General features: G+C 38.5%; 1 protein-coding gene across 1 annotated transcript in view; it reads left to right on the forward strand.

Moving 5' to 3' along the window:
- Window positions 1-19,583: 19,583 nt before the first annotated feature.
- Window positions 19,584-26,997, forward strand: part of GALNT1 (polypeptide N-acetylgalactosaminyltransferase 1) — an 82,796-nt gene continuing 75,382 nt past the window's right edge. The window contains exon 1 of the mRNA XM_046025425.1: window positions 19,584-19,638. The gene's annotated coding sequence lies outside the window, so the exon portion shown is untranslated. The remainder of the gene's footprint in view (window positions 19,639-26,997) is intronic.

The following is a 26,997-nucleotide window of genomic DNA, read 5'->3' on the forward strand; positions in this document are numbered from 1 at the left end:
CTTGTAAATTCTCTGAGAGTTCTAATGGGCCTTGAAAGGACCTACAGGAAGGGGAATAAAGAGAAGCAAAGGGCCTTTATAAGCTCCAATGTAGATGCACAGTTTACAGGCGAGAGTGGTGCCTGTATCACTGTGGCAGGTGTCCTGTTGTACATAGGACAAGTGGAAGAATAGGCAGCACGTATTTGTTGGGGAAAATCTGCTGTATACACCCTTGTTGCTATAGTTTCGCTGTTAATCACACCTTCAGCAGAATCACTTTAATTGTGACTGCTGATAGAAATAGATGGAAGCAACCTGCTGCTTAAGTGTGATTCATGATTAAATCACTTTAAAATTTGAATATTGACCCTATAATCGCTACTTTGGGGGGCACTTTTTTGTTTCATTAGCTTACACAGTTTTGTTTGAGGTTTTCGCTCACAGACAATAAAATGCAAATAAGACCTGGTCCTCTAGCATTGCAGGCTCAGGTGAATACCTTGGATAGCCAACTGAAGAGAACTTCCAGAAAAGTTCTGTGAGTAAACAGATTGTTCATAGCACACGAGAATTGGGACTACAGTGAGGTTAAGGAGTTTGTAATGTAAACAGCTACAGTGTGGTAGAGCTGGCTCTCACATCACAGAAATCACTTTAGCTGAGGAACAACAGGAAGAACAGACGTCCTTCTAAATGAAATAGTTTAAGGGTCATCCTTTATTGTTTCGCTTGCTGTGTGCAGTTGCGTGCTAGAAAAGCGGAATCCACTTTACCTAACTTTCTGTTTTTGAGTGACTTTTATTACTGTCTGGTGTTTATCTAACGAGACTTTGCTTCTTTGGGAGCTGAGACTGGCAGTGTGGATTCTGGCCTCCTCTTACCACTGGGTAAAAACTGAACAGGAGATATTCCTGTTGGAGAATGTTGCCCTTTACAAAAGGCTTTGAAATTTATTAAGTGCTTTACAGATGAAATTCAGAAATGTGACAAACACTTATGAAATACGTATGATATATAAGGCCCAGTGGTAGACTGAGTGGCTGATAGAAAGATAGCACTTAATGCCCACCTTTAAGAGATTAGACATAAAAATAGCTGTTGTTAGAATAACAAATGTGATTCAGTGATTTAGTCATGGTTTGATAGTTAATAGGCACCTACCACTATGAATCAGACAGTGTCCTCAATACTGCTCTTGGTATTAGTTTACAAATAGTTTAGACCTTGAAGAGCCCTTAAAAGGGTATTGAGGACCCCAGGAGGTGGTCCCTGTATGATCATTTTTAGATCTACTGCAGTAGGTAGATGATTTTGAAACTTTTTGGTAGCAGGAGTACATTTGCAGGTATCTGCTACCAAGCTTCAGCATATGGGGCAGATAAAGGTGCATATGTGTTGGAAGTTAGGGAGGAGGGGGGAGGTCCCTGGGGCTCTCCTTTTCCTTTGTCATTTCCTTGGCTAGCTGTTAAATTGGACCAAGGGTTCGATACCTCCAGCATGGGAATATTGTGTGTAAGAGAGTGAAGCAGGTGAGCATACTTGGAGATTTTCTACTTTACCCTAGCTTAGCTTTCAGTAATTTCTTTTGTGGCTCCTTATATCATAATTTTATATCATTGAAAGCATCGAAATACTTGTATTGATATTTTATCAAGTCCAGTTTCTTTTAAGTACAGTGTCATAGGTTTACTTTCATAAAAAGATTTAATTGCAACCAGAGGCCTTATTTTGTTTCTGAGGTTTGCTTTTTCAATTTTGTTTTAGTAAGAAAATGTAACTGAAATTTGCAGCAACCTTATAAAAGTTTTTATGTCATTAGACATCTAACTCAGGTTTTGGACAGTTTGCTATCTTTGCACACCTGAGAGTATATAAAATAAAATTTACTCAAGGCTCAATCAAGGTAAGAAGCTAGAAGAAAGTAAGGAGCTGGAGGAAGACTCATTCTAGTTGCCAAAAGGAGGAAGAGTACTTATGACCTTGAGAAGGGAAGAGAATGGCCCGCAGCTAGCAGGAGTGAGACCAGAGCTTGGATGGAGCTTTAAGCATCATTCCCTCCCCTGATTTTTGTATGGTATTGTGTTAAAATGCTGTTGTTTGTCTGCGTCAGGCAGTATTCTCAAGTTAGTTTATTTTGTTACATGGAACCATTTCTAAATTTTTTGTCTTGAAAAAGAGGGTTGCAAGTTTCCTGTAAAGGTTCTTTTTTTTTTTTTAAGATTTTATTTATTTATTTGACAGAGAGAGATCACAAGCAGATAGAGGCAGGCAGAGAGAGAGAGAGAGAGAGAGAGAGGGAAGCAGGCTCCCTGTTGAGCAGAGAGCCCGACGCGGGACTCGATCCCAGGACCCCGAGATCATGACCTGAGCCGAAGGCAGCGGCTTAACCCACTGCCCAGGTGCCCCTGTAAAGGTTCTTTTGTTGCAAGTAAATCTTTAAGTTTTATTGGTCCTGTCCTTAGGATGTTTTATTTGAGAGACAAATAAAAGTGGCTTTGCTGGAACATTCATTCATTACCATCAGTATTTATTACCTCTATCATTAAAAGAAAGAGAGAGAGAGATCACCTATTGTATATAATTATAACACAGTGTTTATAAAGCTCCAGCTTTATTGTCTACTTTACAAGACATGGAAGGAAAAATTGAGTGATATGGAGAAAAGCAGTGAAAATAATCACAGGACTGGGGCACCTGTGTGTCTCAGTCAGTTAAGTATCTGCCTTCGGCTCAGGTCATGATCCCAGGGGCATGGGATCAAGTCCCACATTGGGCTTCCTGCTTCTCCCTCTCCTGCTCCCCCACTGCTTGTGCTTGCTCTCTTTCTCTCTCTGTCAAATAGATAAATAAATAAAATAATTACAGGACTGAAAAGTACTGTCTTGGACTTGGAGTTAAATATTTTAAGGCATGATTTAATAAGTCAACTTCAGACATGATTCTTACAGAAAGAGAAAAGCCCATTTTAAAGAGTTATAAATAGGGTACGTCTCCAAAAAAGATATAAGGAGATATAATTGGACTAATTGCCTTCTGGGTTGCATAAATTTAACATTTATAAGAACTGCCTAATGGTGATAATTTAAGTATCTTTAGAAATATAAAAGCTAATACTCATTTAACTTTTTTTCAGTAAATATTTAAGTGTCTGCTTTTATCCTAAGTTTATTTTTTAAAACTTTTTTTTTAAGTTTATTTAAGTAATCTCTACACCCAGTGGGGGGTTTGAACCCATGACCCTAGGATGAAGAGTCACATGCTTTTCCAGCTGAGCTAGCCAGGTGCCCCCATAAGTTTATTTTTAAATTCCCTTTATTTCAGTTTTATTTTTTGAATAGGTAGCATCATAACTTTTTGAGCATCCTCTCCAATTATTGATATTAAAATGTGCTGCAGTTTCTTTGAAGTGGGTGGAATCATAGTATTAACAAGTCCGTAGGTTGCTTACCATAGTACTTCACATCAAGAGAAGAGAAAAATATTCAAAGTTTCTTGTAATTTTATGTTTAATACAAAATAATTGTTTTAATGTTGTGGGGAAATACAGTAATAGGTGCCTTGTTGAAGATAGTGCCCTCAACCCCTTACTCCTAATCCTTCTACCCAACCGCTCGATTTCTTCTTTCGTTCCAATTTCTCTTACTGCTTTCTGTGATATAATTCAGTTTACTTATGTTTTTTGTTTGCTGTCTGCACCTCTCCTCCCTCATAGAGTTTTTGAACTCTCTGTTCAGTCTCTGTTTGATTTACTGATTTATGCAAGTGCCTATAGTAGTGTTCGGTAGATATTTGTAAACTGAATATGAATTATTTTTCCTTTGGCATTTAGGAGTAGAGATACATTTCTTCTGGGGGGAAAATGCTCAGCTAGCAGACTATTCAAAATGTTAAGAGGATTCAGTTTCTGGAATTGTGATGATTAAAGATTTTTTTTTAATTTCCCCTTTATGAAACATTAAAAATACTGGACTAGATATTCACAATATTTTTAAAAACATAGAGTTGAACTGACAAGTAAGGAACTCCTCAGGGGTCAAAAACAAGAAATCTTGAATCCGGAGAGATAAACTAAAGGTGATGCTGGCCGTTATGCTGGGGGTTCCGGTATCTGTAGATCCCTGGAAGCCTAGAGCTTTGGATTTTGCAGAGTGACTATGGGGTGCTAGGTAGAGTCTAGGGATCAAGCAAGGTGGGAAGATGCAGAGACCGTATGTAAAGCTGAAACTCCTAGAAAGGTGCTGATGGGTAAACTAGGGAAAAAAATGAAACATTTGTCCCACACTGTGGGGAAAGAGGTTGAGTGGGGTAAGGCAGGCTCCCTGTCTCAGTCTGTCTTTCACTGCAGAGGTAAGTCTTTCTTGAGAAAGGGTAATGACAAGTTTACTTTCACTGGATTTGGGGTTGGAGCTCATACTAATTGAATGGAGCAAAAAAACCCAAGCCAGGAATTTTGTGAAAGTGGTCTCAGGTTGTTAGGCCTGTGAAGCAAATTGTCTGTGAAGGAGTATGGGGAACACAGACCTCAGGGAGTTGACACAGATAAAGTTTCTAGGAACATGAGCTCACAATTAAAAAAATCAAAAACACTTCAAATAAGTCACCATGAGTTAATCAGCTCAACTAGGAAACTGTATAGTATGGCATTCAGAAACTGCAGATAGTCTAGTTGTTAGGTACAGAATAGAAAATAAATGTTTAATAGGTTCAGAGAGTATAAAAATATGGCTTACAAGCAAGAGGCTATCAAAATTAATTAGGTAAGCTGAATTCAGTAATGTATGAAGGAAATACATATTGAATAAAGGGTTTATTCCAAGAAGGCAAGCTAGGTCATGCATTAGAAATATCTCTTAATTTCTAAATTTCTTAATTTTAAAAAAAGTGTCATCTGAAATGATGCAGGAAAAAATTGATTAAAATTCAGTATTCTTTTAGGATACAAAAACTAAGAGGTAGGAAAGAAATTCCAAAACTTTCTTAAAATACTGCTTTAAAAATCAGCTACCTCATCTCGCCAGCATTGTTCTGGTGGGAAAAAGAAAGTTACAAGGCTGTAAGAAATTAATAAAATGGTCTTCTTTAAAGTCATTATGAATATTGTCATAGGAAATTCAAATCCACAGATAAATCTTTAGGGTTTATAATAGTTAACTGAATATAAGATCAATTTAGTAAAATTAGTGCTGTTATTATAACCTAACAGCTCACAATAAAAAAAAAAGTGATATTTCATAACAGTTTAAAAAAAAAGCTACCTAGGAATAAATATGAAAAGAGGTGGCAAGATCTTTATACAGGAAGTTATAAAAGTTATATTGGAAGACATTAAAGAAGACCCAAATAAATTTGGGGGCCAGCCATGCTCATAGGGAGAAAGACTGTCTTGTAAATTTACCAATTAATCTGTCATTAATAGAAAAATTATTGCTATTTCAGTAAAAATCCACAGGGTATGGTTTTTATTTCTTTGTTCTTCTGGAACTTGACAAGGTAATTCTAAAATTTGGCCACGAGTAACCAAGATATTTCTGAAGACCACTTGTCCTACTAGATTTTAAGACTTAATGTGTAACATTAGTAATTGAGATCATGTAATAGTAGGGCAAGGATAGACAAATAGGTAATGGAAGCAAATCAAGGTGAAAAATAGAACTCTACATACTTGGAAATCTGATATATAACAGAGCTAGTGTTACAAATCAAATAAGGAAATAGAATACTCTGTAAATGATGTCGGTATTGTTATTTAGCTACACTGGGGGAAAAATGATTTCTTACCTCACACCATATTAAAAAAACGAATTCCAGATGGATTAAAAAGTTAATTATGAAATGAAAAACATAAGTCTTCAGAATAAAATACTAGAGTATTTTGTAACCTCAGGCTATCTTAACCAGATGCTAAAAGCATAATTGTTAACATGAAAAGGTTAATAAATGTGGCTATATTAAAATTAGATCTTTTATTTCTTCTTTGTGGCAGAATGCAGAGACTAGTCACAAGTACAGAAATAGAAGAATTTCTAATAATTGACAAAAAATTTTTATTACAGTAATATACACACATCTATATGTCTACATACACAATCTCTACACACACGTTTATATGTCACACATCTGTGCCAGTGTGAAAAAGATAAATGGGCAATAGAAAAGCCATTTCATAGAAAAAAAATGAACAGGCATTAAATATTTGTCAACAAGGAAATGCATATGAAAAGTACATTGATTGTAAACTTGGACAATATCAAGTGTACCACTGCAGTCAATGTGCTAGGGCAGAAGTCCACAAACTCCCTGTAAAGTCCTACACAGTGAGTGTTTTAGGCCTTGCAGTCCCCATAGTCCATTGGTGTGGTTACTCAGCATTGCCGTGACAGTGCCAAAGCAGCTGTAGGTCCTTCATAAAGACATAGAATAGGTGTGGTTGTGTTCCCATAAAATTTTGTTTGTAAAAATAGCAGTTTGCCACCTCCTGCTCTGTGGCACCAGAGAAGAGTTGGTGAACCGTTGACAAAAGTTAATGAACTGTTAATACAGCAATGTGGACAAATCTTAAAAACACATTGGGGTAAAAAGGTAGCAAAAGAATACATTATACTATGATTCCATTTATATAAGTTCTGGAGGTAAACTGTAAAGGGTACAGATATTACTGGGACTTGACTGATTTTGAATTCTGGTCTTGACAAACTGTGACTTTGGCCAAATTACCCAACCCCTTCAAAGTGTCAGTTTTCTATCAGTGAGGTGATGAGCGGCAGAGTACCTAGCTCACTACTTGTTGGGGGGACTGTGCTACAGAGTGCCTCTGAACACGCCGAGCACTCAGTAAGTGCCAAGCACCCCTTGTGGTGCTTTCCTTCTCCTTTAACTTCTATCCCCATTAAAGGAGAGAATAGCCTTTCTAGCTGTAGGAAGTCTAGGTATTGTTTGTTTTATCCAGCCTTCCACAGCGTATGCCTAATGGGACTAGTAGTAAAGCTTGAAATATCCTGAAGTCTTGAGTAAGGTTTCATTTCTTTACCTAGCACAGTTTATGAGACACTTTGATGTATTTTATTTTTTAATTTTTAAAAAAGATTTATTTATTTATTTTAGAGTGGGTGCATGAATGGGGGGGAGGGGCAGAGGGAGAGAATCTTCAGACTCCTTGCTGAGCTCAAGCACAAGCCCAAAATCATGACCTGAGCTGAAACCAAGAGTTGGCTGCTTAACAGAGTGAGGCATCCAGGTGCACCCCCTTTTAAGTTTTTTATTTTTATAATTTTTTTAAAATAAAGATTTATTAATTTGAGAGAGAGGGCACATGAGCAGGGGGAGGGGCAGAGGGAGAGAGAGAAGCAGGCTCCCCTCTGAGCAGGGAGCCCATCAAGGGGTGATCTCAGGACCCCGAGATCATGACCTGAGCCAAAGGAAAACGCTTAACTGAATGAGTCACCACCCAGGTGCCACCTCTGATGTTTTTTAGTGTCATGTTTAAGTCACCCAACTCACTGAAGCTTGCTAAATATTGACAAACACAGCTCCCAGTGTCATTTAACCTTCCTCTGTAGCAGTTAGCCTTGTGGAGAACTTTCTGAGAATTTGGTTCTTTTTGGTTTTATGTACCGCTCTCCAGATTCTTTTCTGACCTCTTAGACCTTTCAGGTCTTTAAATATGCATATTCTGTTCACCCTTAAAATCTATGACTCTTCAGCTTCCTCAGCTGAAACATGAATATAAAACCCACTTGAAAGGTTTGTTGTTAGGCTATAATTTTCTCATATGCAGTCATCTGTAGAGGAAACCCATACCCACAGATTCAGATTCATTTGTGCTTGGGGTAGAGTCTTGTGTGAAGACAAACACAGCTTCATGAGCGGTTCCTCTCCCATTTGGGCAGCAGTGATACCTGGTTGTAATGTGTATGGAACATAGCAGGCAGTCTGACATTTTCCCTCTCTGTCTTCTCTCTCTGGCTGCTGTGCTCCGTGCGCTCTGCCAGACCACCTGGAATCTTATACATAGTATTCATGGTGACTGTCCTGTCCCTAGCAACAGGGACATTGTCTAACCCTTCTTTGCTCTCTCAGGTCTGGTGAAATGCTTAGCATATAGTAAATAGGTATTACTAAATTGAAGTTAAGTGAATGAATGTATTGATGCCTTGATTTTGTTCACAAAACACTAATGTTTGCAGTATTTGGCCTGCCAGAGTAGGATGTTAAACCATTCATAATCCTAACTTAGCTTTTAGCTATCTGGAATAAACTTAAAAGTTATTTCTTTGTATTTCAAAAAAATTCCAACATATATAAAAGTAGAAGAAAGAATAAAACGAAACCACTTAAACCTGTCTCCGTCTTCGATATTCAGCAAATATTAAGATTTGCTTCACCTCTCAATCCCTCCGCCCCGACCCCCAAGCCCCAAATATTTTAAAGTAATACATCATGTCATTTTACCTCTAACATTCTTTAGTATGGACCTTTAAAAAATGAGAAAATTTTTTCAAATCTAGCCATAATGCTGTTGTTATTTCTGGTAAAATTAACAGTAATTCCTTAGTATCTTCTAATACCCAGTGTGTGGTCAGTTTTCTGCTGATGGTCCCTAAAATGCCTTGAGTTAGTTTATAGATTCAAAAGTCTAACAAGTCCACATTGCATTTGGTTTTTATGAAACAAAAACAAACAACTCTTCTGTGGAGAAATAGAACAATACCTAGTTTTTATTATTTCTCTCCCTTTCTGCTTTGCTCCTTTTAAAATAACTCTACCTCAAGATTAAGTTTCTTTATCATGAAACCATAAACTTTGCTGTATCAGGTAAAGCTTTCATCTTCTCCTTTAAGACTGCTTTGCTGTTCTTTTTTTGGTAATCACACACTTCATGTATATAGGGCAGTACTACACTTAACAGCACAGCAAAATGCAAAACTGAGTTGTAGTTAAATTTAACTGTTCTCTGCAGTGCTGTTAGTACTTCTCATTAAAGCTGTAAAATTATTTTATATTAATTAAAAAGTATATGCTTTTCGATAATGTTTAAATGTATCTTCACTATTTTAGTTATTCCTCTGAATTTATAGTGATAAGAAGGAAGCTAAATCCAAGATGTAACAAAGTATGTGTTTTTGAAAAAAATCTGCTCGTGTGTGAACCCAGTTCTTAAATTCTCTAAATCTGAAGTGGAAAAGGGTCATCTGCAGAAACAATTATCTTTTAGTTACATTTTTATTGGTAATAAAGAAAAACATGTGCAGCTGTTTAGTGTAAGTAGGAAGGAGAGAGAACCCAAGTATTCAGAGGTTTTAGCAGAATACAATTTTGAGAATTCAGTGGAATTGAAAAAAATGCAGAAATGTTTTGGATTATTGATGTGAATATAGCAAGATTCTTTCAGGGATTTTTAAAATTTTTCCTGTTAGCTATTACATTCTTAAATATAAACATCCTGATCACAGTGGTTTTTTGTTTTTGTTTGGTTGTGAGATCAGGAAGCAAATCCTATCATCTACCCTCAAAGGGCTAAAAAAAATTCCAGGAAAAAGGCTCTTGGGATGATAGGGCCTAGTGTGGATCTCAGTTAGTATCCGTACAGAAGCCATCTGAGAGTAGGGAAAACCATACTGAGGGAGTGAGGCAGAGAATAGCTATTCACAGAAACAAAAGGCAAGGGGCCAGAAAGTGAGTAAAATGCAAGAGAGAATGCAGAACAACCACTGATGTTACAAGCTGAGAAATGAAATTAAGTGGCATTAGGAAGAAACCGAATAAGTGAGAAATCAAATTAGGGAGAAAAAAAATCCACAAAAACGAAGGTACCATATTGCTGACTAGCTAAAGAAAAAAGATGAAGAGCATGTTTTGCACTGCATGGTACCTGTGATAAATCATGACTGACTAGATCATTATCTTTCTGTAATAGGCCAGTAAGTGAACGAGAGTTTTTGTCGTTGTTTCTTCTGTTCTTTTTCACATGAGAACTATTTCAGACCATTATCTGGGGCCGAAATCTAAAACCTACCTTCATTCCAAACTTGTGTTTTCATCTGGTCTGTCGAGCAAATTTTAAAACCTTTTAGATCAGAGAAGGTCACTTGAGTTAATATCGAAGTAACATCAGACAGTGTTTTAGGTGAAGTAGTTCTCAAAAGAACCTTCCTGTTTGCGATTATAAAAGACAACTGAATTTCCTCTGAAGGTACTATTCTGTGATATTTTTGCTCCTCTGATGATCCAGTTGTGGAAACAGAATACTATGGCCCTGAGCTCTGGGGAATGTATGGAGAAGGAAAAATAGGGAAAGGGAATGACAGCAGAGATTTCCGTTTAGTCTGCAGATTGTTTTTGGTTTTTCTCATCCCTAGCCCAGAGCCAAGAGACTGTGGGATTGTTTGTCATCCAAACCGGCGGCAGCAGTGTTGGTGGCAATAGCGTAGTAGCTGTCTGCATTCTCCAAGTGTGGTTGGCCAGTTTCTAGTGAGTTCTTTATCCACTCTGGTTGGCCACCTCATAAATTGTATGTGTTGCCTTTGTATTTTTTCTTGATCTGTGGGCCAGCAGTTGTCTGTGGTTAACATTTGAGAATCTCTGTTTCAAATCTGGGACGTGAAACAGCTTTTTTTTTGTTTTTTGTTTTTGTTTTAAGATTTTATTTATTTATTTGACAGACAGAGATCACAAGTAGGCAGAGAGCCAGGGCAGAGAGAAAGAGTGGGAAGTAGGCTCCCTGCTGAGCAAAGAGCCTGATGTGGGGCTCAATCCTAGGACCCCGAGATCATGACCTGAGCAGAAGGCAGAGGCTTTAACCCACTGAGCCACCCAGGCGCCCAGTGAGAGTTTTTAATAAAAAATTAAAAACATAGAAAAGTACAGTAGCAGAATCTACCTTTCCCCTATGTCTTAACATCTTCCCCCCTACTTTGTTCTGTGTCAATTAGCATTAGGTTTGGCTGCATTTGAAAGATCCCTACACCGCACCCCTCCCCTAGCCCCCCCCCCCCCCAAAAGGTGCTTTAAAGAGGCCTTTTTTCCTCCCAGGACATGGCAGCTCTGTGGTCAACAAGGACTGCACATCTGTCTTTCTGCTTTACAGTCCTTAGTTTGTAGCTCTCTTTCTCAAGGTCATCTCATGGTTGCTGAGCAGGTCCTTGTGACTCCATCCCTCACGTTCTTATCCCAGGTTGGAGGATAAAGGGAGTAGCGGCAAAGGGCCCATGTTCCCATGAAGTCCTTACCCTTTCAGTATCTTTCCTATGGCCCAATCCAGTGATTTCTGATTTTATCTTATTGGCTACCTTAATCCACTGTGCAAGCCAAGATGTGTAATTTGCCACTCTTAGAGCAGTTTGATTTGTAAGACCAAAGAGGAAAATAGAATTGGGTAAGAAACCAAATTGTAGCAGTCTGCCACAATTTAGATATTTTATTTTATTTTATTTTTTAAATATTTTATTTATTTATTTGACAGACAGAGATCACAAGTAGGCAGAGAGGCAGGCAGAGAGAGAGGGAGAAGCAGGCTCCCCGCTGAGCAGAGAGTCCGAAGGGGGGCTTGATCCCAGGACCCTGAGATCATGACCTGAGCCGAAGGCAGAGGCTTTAACCACTGAGCCACCCAGGCGCCCCCACAATTTAGATATTTTATATAAAAAAAGTTCCAGTAGTATTGAAGTCCTTCCCTCCCTCCTCAGAAATATCCATAATGTGAATTTGGTGTATTATATTCTACATATTATTCTGTCTTTACAATATATGTTTGTGTCTATGAATAATGTATTATTCTAAGAGCTTTAAAACTCTTTCTAAATGGAACATACTATACATATCCCGCATGTATTGCTTTTTTTCATTCACCAGTGTTTACCCATGTTGATGCATACAGTTCTTGTTTCATTTTAACTGCCTGTATATTATTCTGTTACACAGTTTATTTACCCATTTCCTCTTGCTGTGTATCTAGGTTGTTACCTTTTTTTTTTTTTTCCATTATAAACAATGTTGTATTCTTTGTGCATGTCTTCTTATATGTGTGGGAGTTTCTCCAGGGTATGTACCCGAAGTGGAATTACTGAATAATGGGGTAGTGGTTTCTTCAGCTATTCTAGATATCACTGGATTGCTTTCCAAAGTGGCTGTGCCAAATTACTACACTTGGAACCACATTGTATGAGTGTCACATTTCTTTGTTCCTTACTAACACTTGTGTTTTGCCAGATCGATGAGGTCAAATTCATTTTTCTGCAAACTACTAAGTTGAGCATATTTTCATACATTCATTGACTATATATGTTTCCTTGCCTCTCATTTGCCCATTACCATGCCATTTTTCACTTGTGTGTTGTTTTGAGTTGGAAAAGTTTTTAATGCATTCTGATATTAATCTTTTCTTGATTATTTTCCCCTAGTCTTTGGTTTACCATTTGACTATCTATGATGACATCTTTGGTTATATTTTAAAAATTAATTTTTAGGACGCCTCCGAGGCTCAGTCAGTTAAGTGTCTGCCTTCAGCTCATGTCAAGATCCCAGGGTCCTGGGACGGAGCTCCATGTTGGGTTCCCTGCTCAGTGGGGAGCCTGCTTCTCCCTCTCCCTCTGCTGCTCCTCCTGCTTGTGTGCTCGCTCGCTCTCTCTCTGTCAAATAAATAAATAAATAAATAAATAAATAAATAAATAAAATCTTTTTTTAAAATTAACTTTCATGTAGTGGAGATTACTTTCCTTTTACGGTTTGTGCTTTTTGAGTATTAAGAAATTCTTCCTTACCCAAAGATATGAAGAAGATATTTGCCTATATTTTATTTTAAAGTTGTAGAACATATATCCTTAAACTTTAATTCACCTGGAATTGTTCTCTTGTATGGTGTGAGGTAGGAGTTTTATTTCATTATTACAGGCGGATGAACATTTATCAAACAGCCTGTCTTTTTCACACTGATTTGTAGTGCCACCTCTGTCCTATATCAAGTTTGAATATTCATGTGGGTCTGATTCTGGACTCTTTTCTGTTTTATTGGTTCCTTAATCTATCTCTGCCCATGTATCACACTGACTTAATTACTGTAGCTTAGTATATGGTAGACAAAGTACTTTCACCCTGTTCAAAATTTTATTGACTTTCGTGTCTTTGTTCTTCCATGTGATTTTAGCCTGCTTTTACAGTTCTGTAAAGAAAATTATATTGAGATTTTGATTGGAAGCATATTAAGTATATAGATTAATATTGAGAGATTCTATTTCTTTAATAAACTATCCGTATTTGACAATGCTGTTTTTGTTTTTTAAAGATCTTTTAAAGCAATATTCTATTTATTGGCAATAAGAATTTATTGAATTTTGCCTGTTAAACTTGTATCCAGCAAGCTTGCCAAAAGTTTTCATTAGTTCTCATTGTCTTTTTTGTTTTGGATTTTTCTATCATTTTCTTTGTTTTTCTTCTTCTTTCCAATTCCTTAATCTTTTGTTTTACTCTTCTGGGTAGAATTTCTAGTACATTCTTAACAGGAAGAAGTGACAGAATACATTTTTATCCTTTCACTAACTTGAAAGAGAATGCTTCCAACACTTTATGAGAAACTGTTTTGTTTACTGTAGATTTGGGGCAGATATCCTTTATCAGACTAACAGAGTTTATTCTTAATTTCAATCTCCTGGGATTTCTTTGTAAATATCATGAGTAGGTGCTAGGTTGTAGTATTTCACGTAAAACAAGTCCCTGGCAACTATGCAGTTCCACCTAACTCCCACCTCTCTTGTTTGCTCTATTTTTTTCATATATTACATCTTCATATTAAGAAATTAATGCACTACAAAGTTAAGAGTTTTAATTTAGTCAGCCGTATGTCTTTTAAAAAAGCAAGAAGAAGAAGCGCCTGTGTGGTTCTGTTGGTTAAGCGTCTGCCTTTGGCTCAGGTCATGATCTCAGTGTCCTGGGATCAAGCCCCACATTGGGATTCTTGCTCAATGGAGAGCCTGCTTCTCCCTCTCCCTCTGCTCCTTCCCCTGCTTGTACTCTCTACCTTGTGTACTCTCTCTTTCTCAAATAAATAAATTTTTTTAAAAAAAGATTTTTTCAGAGAGTGAGCACACAAACAGGAAGACCAGCAGACAGAGAGAGAAGCAGGCTCCATGCTAAGCAAGGAGCCTGATATGGGACTTAATCCCAGGACCCCAAGATCGTGACCTGAGCTGAAGGCAGACGCTTAATTGACTGAGCCCAGATATCCCTAAATAAAAATTGAAGGGAAAAAAAAAAAAGCAAGAGGGAGGAATCAGGCTTTTACCTTTGCTCCTACATTTACCATTGCTTCTGTTCTTCCTCTCTTCTTACAGATCTGGTGTCATTTCCCTCTGCCTGAAGAATTTCCTTTAGCCTTGCTTGTAGTGCAGGTCTGCAAAGAGATGAGTTGTTTTGGCTTCTCTTTTTTTTTTTTTTTTTTTTTTTTTTTAAAGATTTTATTTACTTATTTGACAGATAGAGATCACAAGTAGGGAGCGAGGCAGGCAGAGAGAGAGAGGGGAGGAAGCAGGCTCCCTGCCAAGCAGAGAGCCCGATGCGGGGCTCGATCCCAGGACCCTGGGATCATGACCTGAGCGAAAGGCAGAGGCTTTAACCCACTGAGCCACCCAGGCGCCCCTGTTTTGGCTTCTCTTTACCTGAAAATTGTTTCATATAATGAGAAGTCAGTCATTTTTTACCTCTGTATATAGTATGTCTTTTTTCCCTCTGACTGCTTTCAGGTTACTCTCTGTATCTTTAGTGCTTAGCCTTTGTATATGATGAGCTCTAGTTGGGATTCTCTTTGTATCTATCATACTTAGGGTTCACTGGACTTAGATTTGTGATTTCTCCAAATTGTGAACATTTTTAGCTGTTATTTTTGCATATACTTTTCTGTATATATAATTTTTATATAATTTTCTCCTTTTGGCACTTTGATTTCACATACACTAAACTTTATGATATTGTACCATAATTCACTGAGGCTCTCTGTTCATTGAAAAATTTTTCTTTCAGATCTTCAGATTGGATACTTGCTTTTGATGTGTCTTTAAATTGACTGACCCTTTACAGGCATACCTCATTTTATTGTACTTTGCAGATACCGTGGTTTGTTTTTTTTTTTACAAATTGAAGGTTTGTGGCAACCCTATGTTGAGCAAGTCTATTGACATAATTTTCCAGTGGTGTTTACTCACTTTGAGTCTCTATGTCAAATTTATTATGTCAAATTCTTATAATATTTCAGACTTTTTCATTATTATGTTTGTCATGGTGACCTTTGATCAGTGAGCTTTGATGTCACTATTGCACTTGTTTTGGGCTGCCACAAACTGTGCTTATATAAGATCTGGTGAACTTAATTGGTAAATGTTACGTGTCTTCTGACTGCTTCACCTACTGACTGTCGTGTACCCCGCCTCACGTTCTTCCCCCTCTCCTCGGGCTTGCCTGTTTACCAGGACACAAGAATATGGAAATTGGGCCAATTCTAACTCTACAGTGGCCTCTCAGTACTCAAGTAAAAGGAGGCGTTACATGTCTCTTACTTTAAATCAAAAGCTAGAAATGATTAAGCTGAGTGAGGAAGGCATGTTGAAACTGAGATAGGGTGAAAGCTCCATATAATCTGCCAACCAAGTTGGGAATGCAAAAGAAACGTGCTTGAAGGAAAGTAAAAATGCTACTCCAGTGAAGAGTGATAAGAAAGCCAAACAGTGTTATTACTGATATGCAGGAAGTTTTAGTGGTATGAATAGAAGATCAAACCAGCCACAACATTCCCTTAATCAGCGCCTAATCCAGCACAAGCCTCTAATTCTCTTCAGTTCCATGAAGCAATGTTGAGAGGTGCAGAAGCTGCAAAGAAAAGTCTGAAGCTGGCAGACAGGGTGGTTCATGAGGTTTGAGGAAGGAAGGCATCTCTGTAACGTAAAAGTGCAAGGTGAAGCAGCAAGTGCTGATGAAAAAGTGGCAGCAACTTACCCAGAAGATCCAGCCAGGGTGATTAATGAAGGTGTCGTCACTAAATAACAAATTTTCGGTAAAGACAGAATAATAGCCTTTTATTGGATGAAAATGCCATCTAGGACTTTCATAGCTAGACAGAAGTCAGTGCCTGATTCCAAAGTTTCAGAGAACAGATTAACTCTCTTATTAGGAGCTAATGCAACTGGTGACTTTAGGTTGAAACCAATGCTCATTGATCGTTCTGAAAATCCCAGGTCTCAAGAGTTATGCTAAATCCTGGCCTTTTCTCTAGAAATGGACCAACAAAGCTTGAATGATAGCACATCTGTTTACAACATGGTTTACTGTTTACAACATGGTTTTAAGCCCATCGTTGAGAACTACAGCTCAGGAAAAAAATAAAAATTCCTTTGAATATTTTACTGCTAATTGACAATAGACCTGGTCACTCCAGAGCTCTGATGGAAATAGAGGATGAGATTGACGTTGTTTCCATGTCTGCTAACATAGTATCCATTTTTTAGCTCATGGATCAAGGAATATTTTTAACTTTTTAAGTCTTATTATTTTAAAAAATATATTTTGTAAGGCTATAGCTGCTATAGATAATGATTCCTCTGATGGATCTGGGCAAAGTCAGTTGAATACCTTCTGGAAAGGACTCTAGACGCTGTGATGAACATAATGTGATTCATGGGAAGAGGCTGAAATATCAACATTAATAGGACTCTGGAAGAAGTTGATTCCAGCCCTCATGGATGAGTTTGAGGGGTTCAAGACATCAGTGGAGGAAGTCACTGCAGATGTAGTGGAAGCAGCAAGAGAACTAGAATTAGTAGAGCCTGAAGATGTGACTGAATTGCACTTTTATGATAAAATTTGAACAGATGAGGAGTTGTTTCTTGTGATGAACAACGTAAGTGGTTTCTTGAGATAGCATCTACTCCTGGTGAAAATGCTGTGAAGATTGTTGAAATGACAGCAGAGGATTTACAATATCATATAAACTTAGTTGATCAAGCAGCAGTAGAGTTTGAGAAAATTGACTCTAATATTTTTTTCAAGATTTTATTTATTTATTTGAGAGAGAGAGAGCAGAGAGCATAAGGTGGAGGGTAGAGGGGAAGAGGGAGAAGAAGAAGTGGACGCCCCACTGAGCAGGGAGCCTGACGCAGGTCTCGATCCCTTGACCCTGAGATCACGACCCCAGCCAAAGGCAGACACCTAAGCAACTGAACTACCCAGGTACCCCAGTTGACTCTAATTTTGAAAGAAGTTATGCTGTCGGTAAAATACTGTCAAACAGCCTAGCATGCTACAGAGAAGTTGTTCATGAAAGGAAGAGTCAGTTGATATGGCAAATTTTGTTGTCTTATTTTAAGAAATTGCAACAGTCAGCCCAACCTTCAGCATCCACTGCCCTAATCAGTCAGTAGCCATCAACACAGAGGCAAGACCCTTCATCAGCAAAACGATTACGACTCTGAAAGCTCAGATAATGGTTAGCATTTTTTTTAGACACAATGCTATCACATCTTAATAAACTAAAACGTAAACTTCTATATGTACTGTGAAGCAAAAAATTATTACTCACTTTATTTATTATGGCGGTCTGGAACTGAACCCACAGTATCTTTAAGATATGCCTGTATCTCTTGCCTCTCATGTACTGTTGAACTTGTGAAGTGAATTCTACATTTTAGACTTCATGTATTTGTGTTCTTTGTGGTCCTGTATGGTTCCTTTTTATGCTTTGTATTTACCTGATGAGTTACTTCTCTTCCTTTATTATTCTTAAGTTCTTGAACACATTGATAGTAGCTGCTTTATAGCCCTTGTCTACTAATTCCAACATCTGGGTAATCTTGTGTCCAAAATATATTGACTGCTTTTTTTTTTTTTTAACCATAGTCACATTTTCTTGTTTCTTTTCATGTCTAGTTATTTTTAATTGAATACTGAATGTTATAAATGCTTTTGTGATCCATAATTCTGTTTTCTCTGAAAGACTGTTGATTCTTTGTTGTTCTAGCAGGCAGTTAACTGGCTGGACTTAAATCCCAAACTCTGTTTCTCCTGCATTGGGCAACAACCTGATCTCTTGCTCAGTTCTTTCAGCCATTTTAGCCATTGCTTTTCTTTGGGACCTCTGGGGTCTCCTGTGTTGTGTGTTTAGGGCTTAGGTAGGGATTGTGGTGAGGTTTACATATATAAATATATCTAGGATTTTCTTCCTTACTTTCCAGTTGCTCTACTGGCCCCAGCCTTCATCCTTTGATGCCACAAGCCAATGAGAATGAGAGCTCCTTCTTGAGTTTTACCTGCTGCACACGATGCAGGGTGGTCTCTGCCTTCAGGCAAGCGGCCATAAAAAGGCAAATCTCACCTGGTATAGTTCCCCTGTTTCAAGGGTTGCCTTCACTTTTCTCTGTTTTGGTTGCTATTTAGTGCTTCTCTAATTTAAAAAAAAAATTTTTTAAGTTTTTATTTGAATTCCAGTTGACATACAGTGTAATATTAGTTTCAGGCATCCAATATAGTGATTCAGCACTTCTGTGCAACCCCTGCTGCTCATCACAAGGGCCCTCCACAATCCCCATCACCTATGTAACCTATCCAGTGCTTATCAGTAGTGGTTTTTACGTTTGGGCCAGAGTTTGTAATTATTGTTTGTGGGAGGGTTACTCCGGTAGGAGCGCTTTACCTTTCTCTGTGTAAGTCTTTCATGTTTTATTTTTAAAGACTTTTTTTTAGAGCAGTTAAATGTTTACAGTAAAACTGAGAGGAAGGTGTAGATACTTCCCGTGTGCTTTCTGCCCCCACACATAAATAGCTCCCCCATTACAGGTATAATTCCTCCTAAAAGTTACGCTCTCCTAAAGAGTGTAAATGTGCCCAACAGTTTTCCTCTTGGGTCCTGTTCGTTGAGATTTGGTCACTTGCACCAGGAAGAGAAATAGAAGAGCCTGACTGGCTTGAATGAATAGAGAAAAGGTAGTCTAGCAGAGAATGATCAGTTGAATTCAGATGGAGATCTAATGGAGTGAAGCATGGTGTATGTGGAGGGCGGTAAGGAATAAGCAGTACTGGGACACCTGCTTGGGCTCAGTCTGTTATGTGGCTGCCTTCGGCTCATGTTAGTATCCCAGGGTCCTGGGATGGAGCCCTGCATCAGGTTCCCTGCTTAGCAGGCAGTCTGCTTCTCATTCCTTCTCCCCACTTGTGCTCTCTCTATCAAATAAATAGGTAAAATCTTAAAGAAACAAAAAAACAAAGGAATAAATAGTACCTGCTGCAGGTGCTATCTCTATGTCTTTGGCCTTCCCACCTGGAAAGTTAATATCCTGATAGATTTCTAAGAGGAGAAGCGATAGTTTTTTTCCGCTGAGCTTGCTCTTGGATCTCAGTAATATTTTATTCATGTATTAGACATTAACTGAACACCTATTATGTGCAAGCTTTGGGGAAACACCTGTTATGTGCCTGTGTTCAGCATTAGAGAACTGGCTAAATAAGACATGAGTTTTGCCCTCAGGTATGGCTGGCTTAAAGTCCAGTGGGATAGGTTGGCTGAAGTAATAATGGGGGATGATAGAGTTATTCTGTAATAATCTGATTTTAGGAAATTTATTTTTCAACAGGAAATGTGGGACATGTGGATTTGGGATATGAATTCATTTGAAAAACCACTTTGGGGTAAGTTAATAGCTGGGAGTGAATGACTTCAGGATTGCACTTCTCTTTGCCTTGGGGCTTACTCTTACAGCTGTGGAGGTTTCATACTTGTGTTGATGTGTTGATGGGACTTTTTGCCTCATCTATACGTAAGTGAATGGCTTATATTAAAATGCAAATTCAGTTATTTGAGAAATGTAACCATCAGGCATTGTCCCAGTACTAGTTAATTAGTGCATTTGTATTTCCTCAGGGAGGTCAGTTTGAAGACTAGATGAATATCAGTCTAGGAATAAAAAATTTCTTATATGGGGTTTAACATGCTTGAGCTCACCCAAGAATCCTGTCATGTGGGCTGGGAATCACTCATAGAATCAGTGTTGAAGATTCAGTTAAAGTTTACCTCTGAGTTGAAGATATGAACAGACACTTCTCCAACGAAGACATACAAATGGCTATCAGACACATGAAAAAATGTTCATCATCACTAGCCATCAGGGAGATTCAAATTAAAACAACATTGAGATACCACCTAACACCAGTTAGAATGGCCAAAATTAGCAAGACAGGAAACAACGTGTGCTGGAGAGGATGTGGAGAAAGGGGAACCCTCTTACACTGTTGGTGGGAATGCAAGTTAGTGCAGCCACTTTGGAGAACAGTGTGGAGATTCCTGAAGAAATTAAAAATAGAGCTTCCCTATGACCCTGCAATTGCACTGCTGGGTATTTACCCCAAAGATACAGATGTAGTGAAAAGAAGGGCCATTTGTACCCCAATGTTTATTGCAGCAATGGCTACGGTCGCCAAACTGTGGAAAGAACCAAGATGCCCTTCAACGGATGAATGGATAAGGAAGATGTGGTCCATATACACAATGGAGTATTATGCCTCCATCAGAAAGGACGAATACCCAACTTTTGTAGCAACATGGACAGGACTGGAAGAAATTATGCTGAGCGAAATAAGTCAAGCAGAGAGAGTCAAGTATCATATGGTCTCACTTATTTGTGGAGCATAACAAATAACATGGAGGACATGGGGAGATGGAGAGGAGAGGGAGTTGAGGGAAACTGGAAGGGGAGATGAACCATGAGAGACTATGGACTCTGAAAAACAACCAGAGGGTTATGAAGGGGCGGCGGGAGGGGGTGGGGTGGGGTGGGAGGTTGAGGAACCAGGTGGTGGGTAATAGGGAGGGCACGTACTGCATGGAGCACTGGGTGTGATGCCAAAACAATGAACACTGTTATGCTGTAAATAAGCAAATAAAAATAAATTAATTAATTAAAAAAAAAAAAAAAACCACAATGAGATACCACCTCATACCAGTCAGAATGGCTAAAATTAACAAGTCAGGAAACAACAAATGTTGGCAAGGATGTGGAGAAAGAGAAACCCTTTAACACTGCTGGTGGGAATGTAAGCTGCTGCAGCCACTCTGGAAAACAATATGGAGGTTCCTCAAAAAGTTAAAAATCGAACTACCTATGACCCAGCAATTGCACTACTGGGCATTTACCCCAAAAATACTGATGTAGTGATCTGAAAGAATACATGCATCCCAATGTTTATAGCAGCAGTGTCCACAACAGCCAAACTATTAAAAGAGCCCAGATTTCCATCAACAGCTGAATGGATAAAGAAGATGTGATATACAAAACAAACTGAGGGTTGCTTGGGGTAGTGGGGTTATGGACATTGGGGAGGTTATGTGCTATGGTGAATGCTGTGAAGTGTGTAAACCTGGCGATTCACAGACCTGTACCCCTGGGGATAAATATACGTTTATAAAAAATAAAAAATTAAAAATTAATAAAAAATTAAAAAAAAAAAAGTTTACCTCTGAGTTTCTTTTTGTAGTACTCTGCATGGCCATTTGAATAATCATTGCATCAGTACAAATATAAAAGTTCCTGGTTTTTGGTTTCATCTAAGAACGTACCTCTAGAAATACTATTTAATATTTACTGAGGGTGTGCTGATACCTAAGTGATGTACATTACCTCATTTAATTTAATGAAATGGGACTATAAGGTGAGCTTGTTTTTCTCAAAGGAAGGAAGAGCCCCGGATATACGCAAATAAAGAGTAACATTTCTAGGATTGCTTAGCTAGTAAGTGTTGGAATTGAAACTTGAATCCAGATTTGAATATCAGCATTTGGACTAATAGATACTCACTTCTCTTTTAATATGCTGATTGTGTTTGGGGTTCCCACGGCTACCCCAGGTTTAGTGATTGGCTAGGAGGACTCACAGGATTCAGCATATAGTCATAAGAACAACTAAGACTTCTTAGAGTGAAAGGATACAAAGCAGTATTGACAAAGGGAAAAGTGCATGGGGTGAAGTCTGGAGGACTGTAGGCACAGGCTTCCAAGAACCTCTCCCGGGGAGTCACACGCGATGTGCTCTAGCAATGAATTGTGACAACACATGTGAAGTGTTACAAGTTGGGGGAACTCATTAAACTCAGTGCAAGTGTTTTCATTGGGGCTGGTCATGGTGGCCTAGCATGTACCAAAATTTCAGTCTCCTGGAAGGCAGTCATGTGTGTTGCACAAACTATATTGTTTGACAAATTGGTTAGGCACAGTTAGGTACACTTACCATTTAAGGTGAGTTTTATATCAGTGTAGGGAATTGTTTATCATTTACGTTACCAGATGCCAGTAACTTAACTGAACAAAGTAACAAGTGGGTCAAGGACCCACCTTGCAACCAAGCCCTTTCTAGGTATAGTAATCTTGTGACTGCTGTGTTCACTTTTACCCTGTACATTGGTTTATTCATTTAAGCAGATTGTGATTATGATCATGTAGCATTTAGAAGTAGTTATAATGGCAAACCAAATGCTTTAATGGTGTTTGTTTAATGGGAGTACCATAACTGCCCATTAGTTTTGATCTGCTGGACTCCCCCAACTTAACATAATGTTGTACTCCTGGCTAAGGTTTATTACAGCAAAAGATGCAGTACAGGAACAGCAGGAAGAAGCTACATGCAGGTGAATGCTAGGAAGATAAGACACAAATGTTGATGTCTTTCCTCTGTGAGGCTCACATGAACATGTTTTTCTGTGGCCAGCCCTGGTGACTAAAACTTAGGACCCTGACCAGATACCAGGTGCACATCATAAATTTTGATGCCTACTTTAAACAATGCTGACAGCCTCTGATATATCCTGACCTGCTGTCTCTAACATCCTTAGCCAGTGACTGTGAACATTCCAGGAGTTTAGTTCTCAGAGTTTGGCCAGGGGTCATTACCATGGCTCCAGGCATCCCCCAGAGATTAGGAAGGCCTGAGTAAAACAGACCTGCAGTGTTAACTCTCTCCCCACAGCATCTCATTGTATTGTTAAATGTAACATTTAATGCTGATACATTTTTTCTGAATCTGATATTCTAAACTTAGAAAAAAAAATAGTAAATATAGTTGCTAAATTTCACTTCTCTTAGAATTCTTTTCACTTCTTTTAGATTCTTCTCTTTAGGAAATTTATATATAATTTAGGTGACTTCTGGATTTACCATTTTTGTCCACAACTATGTGGGTTGTATATGTTATGTTAAAGAAAAGTGCAGAAATGTGAAGTGTAAACAGTTAAAATATTACAAAATTAACCTTCACTTTATAAAGATCTTCCTGTGAACACGGTAGGATTTCCTTTTTATGGAATTTGCAGATGCACAGAAATACCAGTTTTCAGAAAAAGAATAACTCATAGTTTAAAAATTGGCTGATTCCAGGATTTGAAACCAATCTTTATTACTTTATGTGTTGCTATTTGAAATCTGTATTGTGCAAAAAAGACAAAGTAGATGGAGAAAGCTCTGTGCTTGAAAATGATAAGTTCTCTGAGTTAACAGAGTTAGATATGTTTCTTTATTGTCAAACTTCACAGAAACTTTAGGGCAATAACGTGCAGTATGGATCTCCCAGGGCATAGAGAGTCTATAACATTTCTCTAACTTACTTGACCATGGAGTTTCTTTAGTAAGAACCCACAGGTGTGGATCCCACAGTGCAGTGTTCTTTAGAACAAAATAGGACGGGGCACCTGGGTGGCTCAGTTGGTTAAGCGTCTGCCATCCCTGGGTCCTGGATGGAGGCCCTGCACTGGGCTGCTTGCTCAGCTAGGAGCCTGCTTCTCTCTCTCCCTCTGCCTGCTGCTCCCCCTGCTTGCTCTCTCAGTCAAAAAAATAAATAAAATCTTAAAAAAAAAAAAAAGAAAGAAAGAATGAACCTTGTTGCAGAAAAGTTTAATATCTTACTGCCTTCTGATAAAAACTAGTTAGAAACTTCCCTATCTGTCTGTCTTTTTCCTGCCAGGCTTCCTGAGTTGATGTTTCTCTTTTGTAATGTGAATGGTGCATCTCTTAGGTTGGTGTTTAACTGTGTGATAAGGGCTTTCATGGTGTGGATCATGGCCGTCAGGCTTGTACCACCTAGGTACCTGACCTGGTATCAAGAATGTAATTGGCCAAGACTCAGTAAATACCCAGAGAGCATGGGATGAACTGTGACTCTAAAATACTGAACCCTTTTTTTTTTTTTTAAAGGAACAGCAGTATAGTAGACATAAAAGTTAGGTGCTGTACATTTTAATAATGTCATTTTGTAAGACATTTTCAGAATTTTTCTTTTATCTTTTTAAGCATTTAAAAAAATATATTTTAGAGAGGGAGGGAGAGAGAGAGCCCGAGCACAAGTTGAGTTGAGGGTAAAGGACAAGCAGACTCCCTGGTGAGCGCAGAGCTCTACTTGGGGCTCAGTCTCAGGACCCTGAGATAATGACATGAGCTGAAACCAAGAGGCGGATGCTGAACTGACTGTGCCACTCAGCTGCCCCTGGAATTTTTCTTGAATGGCTCTTGAGTTGAACTCCTCATTACCAACTTCTTCTCTATGACTTGTATTACTTTTAAAATTTACTTTAATCCTAACAGTAGGATTGTTCTATCATAGACATGTAAACTTTTAACTACTAGGTTTCTTTTTTCAGTAGGTGGAATATCGTTTTTTGGAATTATGGTTGTTATACCTATGGAAGGCCAGTTGGTCAAAAGTAGCCAAGGCCCTCCTCAAAAAGTAGTGCAGGGTGCGAAGACTTCCTTAGTGTATATCAAGAATTGCTATAAAGCTGTAAGTAAGACAGCAGTGTGGTGTAAGGTAGATGGGCCGGTGGAACAGAACATAGAACCCTGGAAATCTGGTTTATGACAAAGTTTGCATTGCATGTACACCTTCAATAAGAGGATGAACTTTCCACACAGTGTGGCTGGACATTTCGTTAGCCACGTGGAAGAAAGCCATGTTGAATCTCTACTTAAACCTGAAAGGTAAAACTTAAAAATTTGTAGACATTAGAACTTTATTTTTAATGATATCTAAATAGAGAAGAATTTCTTGAGACATAGAAAATGTGAACCACAAAAGCCACCTCTTATTAAGAAGACAAGCTATAAGCCGGGAAAAGATTCTTGCAGTGCATGTAGCCCATGTTAATATTAGAATCCAGACTGCACAAAGGTCTTTAGAAACTAATAGGAAGAAGACAGAACAACCCACTGAATAGAATAGTGGCCTAGACTTCATAGGCACATTAGAGAAGCAGAAATGGAATGACCAGTAATGTCAGAGACAGTGGGGAAGTGCAAATTAAAACTACATTAAGATACCAACTACACACTGGGGTGCCTGGGTGGCTCAGTGGTTTAAGCCTCTGCCTTCGGCTCAGGTCATGATCTCAGGGTCCTGGGATCGAGCCCCGCACCAGGCTCTCTGCTCAGTGGGGAGCCTGTTTCTCCCTTTCTCTCTGCCTGCCTCTCTGCCTACTTGTGACCTCTCTCTCTGTCAAATACATAAATAAAATATTTTAAAAAAAAAGATACCAACTACACACTCCAGATTGTCAGAAAATCAAAAAGTCTGACATCAATAAGTATTGCCAGGGAGCACATCCAGAGCTCTCATTTTACGTACTGTTTTGCATCAACCACCTGGGAAAACAAATTGGTCATGTTTAGTCTTACTGAAAAGATGCATTCCCTATGACCTAATACCTTTTTGTGTGTTCTCTAGGTCAGGGGTTGGTGTGACAACTTGTGAGTTTAAAAAGATTTTTAACATTTTAAAATTGTGAAGTGAAACAAAATTATGTAATTTATAATGTGGAAATTACATGAAATTCAAATTTCACCGTCCATAAATAAAGTTCAGTCGGAATACTGTCACTCTTAACTTGTTTATGTCATTTACGTCTGCTTTTGTGGTGTAGTACCAGAGTTGAATGCTTACACTATAGATCTGTCTTGCAAAGCCTAAAATATTTACCATCTTGTCCTTTGCGGAAGTTTACCACCCTTGCCCTGCACCCCTTACTCCTGCACGTGTGTGCCAGGAAACATGTTTAGGAATGTTCCTAACAGTACTGTTTGTAACTATAGAAACCTGGAAAGAACCACATGTCCATTAAGCATAAAGTGGATAAACTGTGGTATGCTAAGCCAGTGGAATACTACTGAGTAGTAAACACAAATTGATTGTAACTGCAAGCAACATACGGATGGCTCTCGGGAGCTTGGTATTAAAAAAAAGAAAAAAGGAAGACAGATTTTTCCATTTATGAGCAATTCAGAAACAGACACATGTAAAGAAGGCATTGCTAAGGATACCAGTGAGGTAAAACTGTCAGGAAAAGAGAGAATGGTAAGTTTGGAATAGAAGTTGCCTTTGAGGAGCTGGGAAAGAGATGGTACTGGAGAGGGAACTTTGAAGATTATTTTCTTATTCTTAAACTGGATGGTGGATACATGATACATGTGTGTGTTATGATCCTTTATTTCAGTGATGTTCCTCCTACATACTTTTGATATTTGATATATTTCTGTGATTTGGAGTATTAAAAATCATCTTTTCAAATAGTACGCTTGATCTTAGCCAAAAGGCCGAGAAGTGATCATCATCTTTTCAAATAGTATAGTTTGCCTTATGATGTACAGTTGTTTATAACTAGTAAAAGGGAACCTCATCAGTTGACCAGAACCTGCTTGGTTTCACCTGTTGGTCTCCTCCTCTTTCCTCCCCACCTCTCCACATCCCAGGTGTTCTGGTTGTGTTAGGAACCAATTTCTTTTCTTTTCTTTTTAAATTTTTATTTATTTTTTAAATTTCTTTTCAGTGATCCAGAATTCATTGTTTATGCACTAAACCCAGTGCTCCATGCAATCTGTGCTCTCCATAATACCCACCACCAGGCTTACCCAACCTCCTACCTCCTGCCCCTCCAAAACCCTCAGATGGTTTTTCAGAGTCCACAGTCTCTCATGGTTCGTCTCTCCCTCCAATTTCCCCCAACTCCCTTCTCCTCTCC

Source organism: Meles meles, chromosome 12 (assembly GCF_922984935.1).
Source record: "Meles meles chromosome 12, mMelMel3.1 paternal haplotype, whole genome shotgun sequence".
In the NCBI taxonomy this organism is placed as follows: Eukaryota; Metazoa; Chordata; class Mammalia; order Carnivora; family Mustelidae; genus Meles; species Meles meles.